The sequence below is a fragment of the Aplysia californica genome, unplaced genomic scaffold (assembly GCF_000002075.1).
Source record: "Aplysia californica isolate F4 #8 unplaced genomic scaffold, AplCal3.0 scaffold00151, whole genome shotgun sequence".
Classification (NCBI taxonomy): Eukaryota; Metazoa; Mollusca; class Gastropoda; order Aplysiida; family Aplysiidae; genus Aplysia; species Aplysia californica.
In genome coordinates this window covers 807,339-815,684 of record NW_004797421.1, presented here as the reverse complement: position 1 = coordinate 815,684, position 8,346 = coordinate 807,339, and the positions used below count along the sequence as shown (strand labels likewise).

The 8,346-nt window shown below is 40.7% G+C and overlaps 1 protein-coding gene across 1 annotated transcript in view; it reads right to left on the bottom strand.

Moving 5' to 3' along the window:
- The window catches only part of LOC101851122 (porphobilinogen deaminase), a 46,976-nt gene that overhangs the window by 38,082 nt on the left and 548 nt on the right, over positions 1–8,346 (bottom strand). The window lies entirely within an intron of this gene.

Genomic DNA, 8,346 nt, shown 5'->3' with positions numbered 1-8,346 from the left:
CCGGAACACGTGCATTTTTACAGAGTGCCTATGTCTGTATGCGTGCACCATGTATGAATAAGATGACAGAGAGAGAGAGGAAAAGGGGAGGGGGGGAGAGTGAGGAGACGAAGAGAGAGAGAGAGAGAGAGAGAGGGGAAAGGGGGGGGGATAAAAAGAGTGAGGAGACGAAGAGAGAGATAGATCGTGGCCACAAATGCCTCGGGCACAAAAGCACAAAAGTAAAGGTCTCCCTCCAGCACGGGTCGGAAAAGGTGTGCAAATGACAGGCCGTGCCATCCCTGGGGACTTAACGGCAAGCAAATGAAGACCACCGTGGGAAAAGGGCAGTATCCACAATTTCCCAGTGTTGCCCTTGTCTTGATCAGTCATTTGATTCGTTCCCCGTTTAGTCCCCACTAAAATATCTTTTATTTTTAGGCAAAGTTTTACGGCACCGGAGATTAAAGTGGTTGCTACCGGGGAGTAACATACAAAGAAAAGAAGGAGGAGAGATAAGGATGAAAAATCTCTGATAGGAAAGAATGAGCCAACCACATCAGAGCATCCGCCACCCATCAACAAATCGACTGTTATCAAAAAGGGACGTTGTTGTCACATACACTGGCTACACATAACGGCTACTGGGGGGTTCACATAAAGAAAAGGACAACAGAGATAGACCGATAGATAGATGTCCGACAGGAAAGAATGAGCACACTACATCAGAAGAGCATCCGCCAATGATCCACAAAATGACATTTTATCGAAAAGGGCCGTTGTCACACACTGGCGACACACATTAATAACAGCCAAACTGAGAAAGAACGGCAGTAGAGTAGTAGTCCAGAAAAGCTCGTAAACGCAGGGGAGCGGTCCAAACGGTTCGTTCAGTGACCACGATGGGGGTTTATTTTCTTAAAAGACAGTATTTCCAGTTTTGGACGAAACTGATTTACTGATTCCACCTCATAGTTTAAAACACGGCGCACATGCCTGCATTTGTCCAATATCGACTTCTAAATAATTAGGGCGAGGAGAGTGTTTTGAAGATATTCAAAGCAACTGACTGTTGAGAGGCAAACGACAGTTTTTTCTTTTCTTTTTGGGACATACGTTTTACAAAACTGGACATGCTGTCTTTTAAAATAAAAGCTCCAGCACGGCCCTTTTTCGCCCTGCGGTCTTTAAATGTCACCAGTGCAGCAGGCGTCTGCTTTTAACGTTGAGGCCTTCACCGTGCTCCCTAGTCCACCACCGGACTGAATCCGCCCAGCAGCAACACAAATTATTTATATCATGAATACATGTCTCTGGTTTGGGCAGGCAAGCACAACGCCGATGCATCAAATCACTCGATTTCTTTTCTTTTTTCTTTAAAATCTCAAGATCTCAATCTATTTAATTTAAGCACACACTGCATAAGTAAACAGAATCTAGATCTAGCGATCAATAATATTTAAACTTTTTTTCCAAACTTAATTCCTTATAATGTGAACGAGATGCAAAGCCAAGAGCAGCAAACGGCACCCCCTCCCTCCCTCATACAAAAAAAAAGTTTTTAAAAAAGCAACAGTTTTTTTTTCCTCTGAAAACGCTGGGTCAAACAAGTTTCATTCATATACGCAGACATTAAAGCATTAAAAGGTTTCCCTTTTCATGATCAACATTTAGAGACTTCAATAGCTCGATTTTAAAAAAGCAGTGAGTCATGGCATACAAGGTGACGTACATTTTATCCCTCTCAATTTTATGGACGCATGTATCAAAATTACAACTGAGCATGTTCTAGTTGTAGTTACCTTCACTATTATTCATGTAATTTTACCTACAGTACCTTTGATTACTCTGCCTTATTGATTTGTTGCAAATGGGATCCACTTGATGCAACAAAAATAGAGACACCGCCTATCCAAAATTATTGACATTTAGGGGGTTCAGTAGCTTAGTATTCTTAGGTAAGGGTGAAAAATTGCAGGAGTCCAGTGCAAAAGATTCATTGGTGGCTCTAAAGTAGAAAATTGTAGACCCATCAGGCCGCCATCCAAGCAAAAGTACAAAATTAATTCATTCTCAAAACTGAAACTATTTTAGTCAGTACAAATATTCAGAGTATGATTTTCGAAAATGGCACATTGCTGCCTGTTGGACAAGGGATGATTCTACGTTCTTACATGAAATAAAATGGCCATGTATTAAGTATGTAACATCAACTGCTTTGAGATAGGAAGATGTAACAGTCAGTTACAGTAGGAAGAAAACAATTTACATTATTTTGTTAATTAAGTCGTCGACTGGTTGATCTCCTGTAATACAGTAGTACAGAGCCAGATGGATTGAGGGCTTTGAAAGCTCTACAAAACGACCAGAGTTCATGAATGCCCAGTTTGGGATTCGAACCAAGGCCATCCACTCGGTAGCCCAGAATGACATCAACTGAGATAAAGGAGTGCCCTCCCCTTTTAAGAATGACTCGACAATAACACTATAAATTAATTCCAATATTCAGTAAGCAAATTGGCTATTCCTGATTTTCATACATTGCATGATTATCACTGACCACTGATCAATAACCAACGATTATGCTGTCTCCTGTCATGCAACGAAAAAATTCTGAACGAAGAAATTGGCATACTTTGTGAAAGAGCCTATTGTTGAGACAATGATGCCTGGCAGAAAAAATATTAAGTTATTCATTTTTGGGGGAAAACACATTTGAGTGCCTGGTGCCTCTGATATGTTTCGAATTGTTATTAAATAATGTAATTATCAAATTATTCATAATAGTGCTCAGCAGAGCAAAATAAAAGAGATTGAGAGAATCGTAGAATGAGAGGGAGAAAGACAGTAGAGAAAGAGCTAACTTTGTATGAACTGACAGTCAGTATCCTGTTTTACAACAATTTACATCAATGTATATTATAAAATGCATATACACGTGTGTCAACAACTTTATCATTTGAAAACATGAAATGAAAATGCAGTGGAGTCTGTTTAAACAGAAATCTGCAGTACTGCCAGATTTTCTTGAACAGTGTCATCAGGTTTTCAATTAAGAGAGTTTGTTCAAATACAAAAGAAAAGTAAATCTCAAATTTCTTTTCTTTCATTCAGTTTACCGTGGTTTCGAGATAAACTGTGTTCAGTATAAGTTGCTTCCACTGTATGTGACTATCTATAGCAGTCATACATGGGAGAAAAGGATATTTAAGTGGGAAAGACGCAGACTGACAGAAAAAGAGTGAGGAGGAAAAAAACAAACTAGGAAGGCAATGGAAACATGATGAGATAATTTGAAAATGTCCAAGCATACCACTTATTGTTGAGGAATAATAAGTTTTTTAGGCAGGTGGCTATCTTGGACAGTGTCATTGTTATCACAATAGAAAAAAAAAACACAAGGGAAAAAATGGGAAGGGGTCATTTGCACAGGTGACTGTCTTGGACTGGTGGTTGTTATAGAGCAGAAAGGACAAATTAATTTAACTTAAAATCATCAGTTCTATTAAAATGTTGATGAAATGTTCTGGAATTTTTTTTAAAAACAACAACAACTTAGGTGTTCAATAAACAAAACGACCTTGCACGATTCCAGAACGGAACATTAAGAAATAAACACTTTTAAAGAAAGTTTGGTCAAATCTCAATTTGATATGGTTTGATACATTTCAAGATGACCTGGGGGGGTATTTTTCCTTCAATGAATGGCAAAATCTACCATTTCGCATCTTTAGATTGAATCCTCCAAAACAAAACATGTTTGATTTTCTCGGTCACCTTTTGATGAAAACAACCAAATAACATGGTTACCAAGCACTGCAAGGTCAGATCTTTTGTTTGAAATGTATTTTAGGCCCAGTCAAATTTTATGATGAAACAAAGTAGAGGTAAATTTGATATCAATCTAGCACAGGCACAGTGAAATCATATAGAATGGGGAAATATTTTCTTATAATTAAAACATAGGCCTGCATATTTAGCCACATTACTTATTTCAGGCTATTTCAAGAAAGACAAACAGTTTGACAAACAAGTCAAAATTATGCAACATCATCATTTGTGTTGAGTACATCATCATTTATTTGCAGATTAGAGTTAACATTGGGTTTTTACAAATCTGATCTACATCAGCTAGGATCAGTCCTTTTTCCTAGACGAGAAGCCTACTTTCCACACCCTTTGTTCTGCTGTGGTCCCCTCTCTCAAGAACAAATTCAACTTGACCTTACTTTGCAGAAAGCTGTTTCATAGTGTGTAACCTCTGTTGAAGAGGTAGCACACTCAGACCTGCCACTCTATGAAATCTCAAAATCAGGATCTCAGGGGAAAAACAACCGGATCAACGACAAATCACTAAGGTGACTGCCTAACTGACCAAAAAATTTTCCTGGGGTGACAGTAGATGTGCGTGTGTGCGTGCGTGCATGTGTTATCATTATTGTTTAAAATCCTGAAGTATCACGTCAAGAGTTCCTAGTGCGCCACCCCCCAATAAGTCCCAAAAGTCACTTCTACTACAACCAGCGTGCATGAACTTTAACTGACCCTGTCAAGAGACAATCCCCGACACACGCACAACTCACACGCCTAAGTCATGCCATGTGATGCCAATGCGCCATTGAAACTATCTTTTGGGTCATGATGTCTGGCCCAACTAACCAGAACTCTGACAAACTTTTCTTTGAAAGTAACAGCAGAGCTATAAATCTTAAACATTTGTATCTCACAACTGAAACAGTAGGCAATCATTGAAGAATTCTGAGTGGAAACAAAAACTATAAAGAATACCTTGAGAATGTCTTAGGTCGGAATGCCAAAAAGATACTAAGTTACCATTATAGTTGAAATAACATATGCGAGCAAAGTTCCAACACAACTTGGGGTGATTCAACTACTAAATCTGGAATAGATATTTAGGAAAATATAGTGCTCCGAGTTCCTGCTGATAAGAAATTTAATAGAAGTGCTTCCCACGACAGAGAAGAAGGCAGAGTAAATTTTTTGAAAAATCCGGCGCAACAGACGGAACAAAAAAATCTGGATACACATGTGACATGATCAAAATTCCGGAAAATCGGGATACTTGAGATTTTCAGCAAAAAATCGGGATATCCCGATTAAATTGGGATGAGTGGCAGGTCTGCACACTGACATTTATCATACACTTGGCAAAAGTATCTGATACATGTCTTGACTTGACGATAGATTACCCCATACGTGACTGAGTTTTGAAGGCTAGATAGATCTACTGCTGAACACTTCTTCTTACTCTCTCGAGAACTCTCTTTCTCATGAATAGTGGTTATTTCATAGTACAGGGTGTAGATCTAGTAACCAAAATCTGCGACCCAGTTTAAAATTAGATTTACCCTCGTAGACACCAACTCAAAACCTTTTTTGCTATGAATAAATTGTTTACTTATTGTGTATTTTGATAGCAAAACTTTAAGAAAAATTTTGGACCTGAAAATCTGTTCACTAGGTGCATTTTTCGCTATGATTCTAGATATATGTCATTGTTTATGTGCCTGTGTGTGGTGTGTAAGACATGTCATATATGCTCGACAGTTGTGTGCACTGACCCAAGCCATTCATCAAATTAAATGTTACAGTATTATAATATCAAACAGGCATTTGACATAACTTTTTTCAATTGCAACAGGGAAGAACTTCCAATACATACTATACTATACCGAGCGACCACCCAAACAAACAATAAAGCTAACCCAAACCCAAACCATAGCCTTTTAACCGAAACCAGTCTTTTATTCTCTTTCACAGAGGTCGCTCATTACATAATGGTAGCGTTAATAATAGCCACCGAGTGATGCGGTGGCAATCGACTTTATTGATGCTGGTGTCAATTGCCACCGAGTGAAGCAGTGACAATTGACTTTACGAAGCCTTGACTTTATGGACGCGGTAGTGTCCATTGCCACCGAGTGACGCGGTGTCAAGTCTGAAAACAACGCTCTGTCTTTAGCTTTCTATTCATAATGTGTTACGAACACATGGATAAATTAGACTCGCTCTCAGAAGTTGATAAGAATATAAAACGGGTAGTTACACACATTCTGGGGTTCGAAAGGAAAATAGTATAGGTCAATTTCCGAATATTTTGAAATTCAAATTCTTCTTTTAACCTGCACAATGGTATTCAAAACTATCTATAAACTTAATTTTAACAGGGAATATCATTTTGCAAATTCAAGCTCATTTGAAAGATTTTGTTTACTTTTAAAGTAAAATGAAAATCTTGTTTCCAGGCTATCCTTTCAAGCTCCTCACGTCTAAGTGGGTCAGTTTGTTTTCTAATTAATTCATTTTACAAACATCTAGAGCTACCAACTTCAACTTGGCGTGTTTTGAATGAGATGTAGGCTAACCTACCCTTCAGTGTAGAACCAACACAGGCGATTCTAGAAGAAGGCCACAAATGCACACAAACTCAAGCAGAAATACGCTACATGATGGAACATAAATCCGGGGGCAGGGGTCAGGGAGAGAGAGAGAGAGAGAGAGAGAGAAAGACCCCCACCGCCACACACAAAGGGGCAAAGAGAGAGGAGTGCGTTGGAAGTTCACGAACCCAGAACACCGAGCACATACAGGCTAGATCTACTCACAAACACTTACTCGGTGGCAATTGGTTCGGTGCTTTTTCTGTAGTTCCCACACCCCTTATTTGAGCCTAGATCTAACATCTAGACCTAGATCTAGATACACGTTTGATGTGCGGCGAGCTAAGAAATCACACCTAACAACTGCAAAATATCAAATTATGGTAAAACCCCTACTCTTGGAGCCAAAACCTGCGAATAACAATTGCGGGGTGGGAACTACCGAAAAAGCGCCATTGGTTCTGGCGTCAACTGTCATCGCGTCACTCAGGGGCAATTGACACTACCTTGCTATAAATTCCTCCTGCAACAGTAGGCATGTTATTAGCCGAAGTCTTACTAAAGGGTACAACTACAGGCTACCAGTTTACAATTACAAAGTAAAGTGGGGCCTGGCTGCAAGTGACATTTGAATTTGACTACGAATACTCCCATTCCCATGCCATAGAGAGATCCTATTCATCATAGTCATAGTCAAACTATACTCCTACAACGTACAAGCCTACAAGCAGTCTAGGCCCTAATGAGTAGAGTTGGGGCGAGGAGACGGACGGGTTCGTTACTCGCGGACTCAGAGCGAACAGGTAACGGACGGCCATGCGAGCGGACTGCAAACCTCAAAACAGTTCGTTTTTTGGGTTCGCTCCACAATTTGACTCTCTCAGTGAGCGGACTGCGGACCTCAAGCCAGTTCGTTTTTTGGGGTCCGCTCCACAATTTTATTCATGCGCGGGCGGGCGAACGGACGAACTCTAGCAGACGTGATACTCGACGCGAGGTTAGGCCCATCGTCTATTGTTTGTTAATTAGACCTGATGTTTCAAACCACTAGCGGTGCCGCAGGGAGTGAGAGAGGCTGGTGACGTAGTGCTATGTATGTAACCTTTCACCTTGTTGAGTGGGTCACACGTTTCAATTATCGCAAAGGACTGGAGGAGGGGGGGGTTAGAGAAATTTCCGCTATGAACACCTAGCTACAACAATGTGGGGCAGGAGGGTGATTTTTTTTGGGGGGGGAGGGGTGGGGGTGTAAGTAGTATGGAATGGAACGAGTTGCTCCCCGTCTGTCCGTCTGCCCGCCCACTCGAATGCATGGAGTCTCTCCATCCGCCCGTCCCGTCCGCTCGCTAAACGAACTGTTGTCTCTGTCCGATGTGTAGCGAGTAGCGAACTACTCATTCACAAGCGGACGGTTCGTTACCCATTTGCTCGTTTGCGGGTAGTGCCAGCGAGTAGGCCCTAGTCTAGTCCGTTACTCACAGACGCTGATTTTGCAGCGCTTTTTCGGTAGTCCCCACCCCGCAATTGTTATTACTGGGATTTGGCCCCAAGAGTAGGGGGGGCTAATAAAAATAAGGTGGGGGGTTTAATTTAATGTTTTGCAGTTGTTAGGTTTGATATGATCATAGCTCGCCGCGAATCAAACGTATAGATCTAGATGTAGATCTAGGTCAGGCTCAAATAAGGGGGGTGGGAACTAACGAAAAAGCACCGATTTTGCAAGCCCGACCCATCTCTCTGTCTCTACTAATGAGAAATAGAATATCTCCACCCCAAACTTCACAAGTAGTAAGGACTGGAAAAGGGATGTCTTGTGGCCATTCATTCACCGACTCCTCTCCTGGCCTACGCCCACTTTCTGACTCGAGTTCAAATTCAAAATAAAAACTAAAAATATTAGGCCTAGATCTAGACTCTAGATCTAATCTAGATCTAGATCTAGTAAGTCAAGCCTTCCTAACAGTTC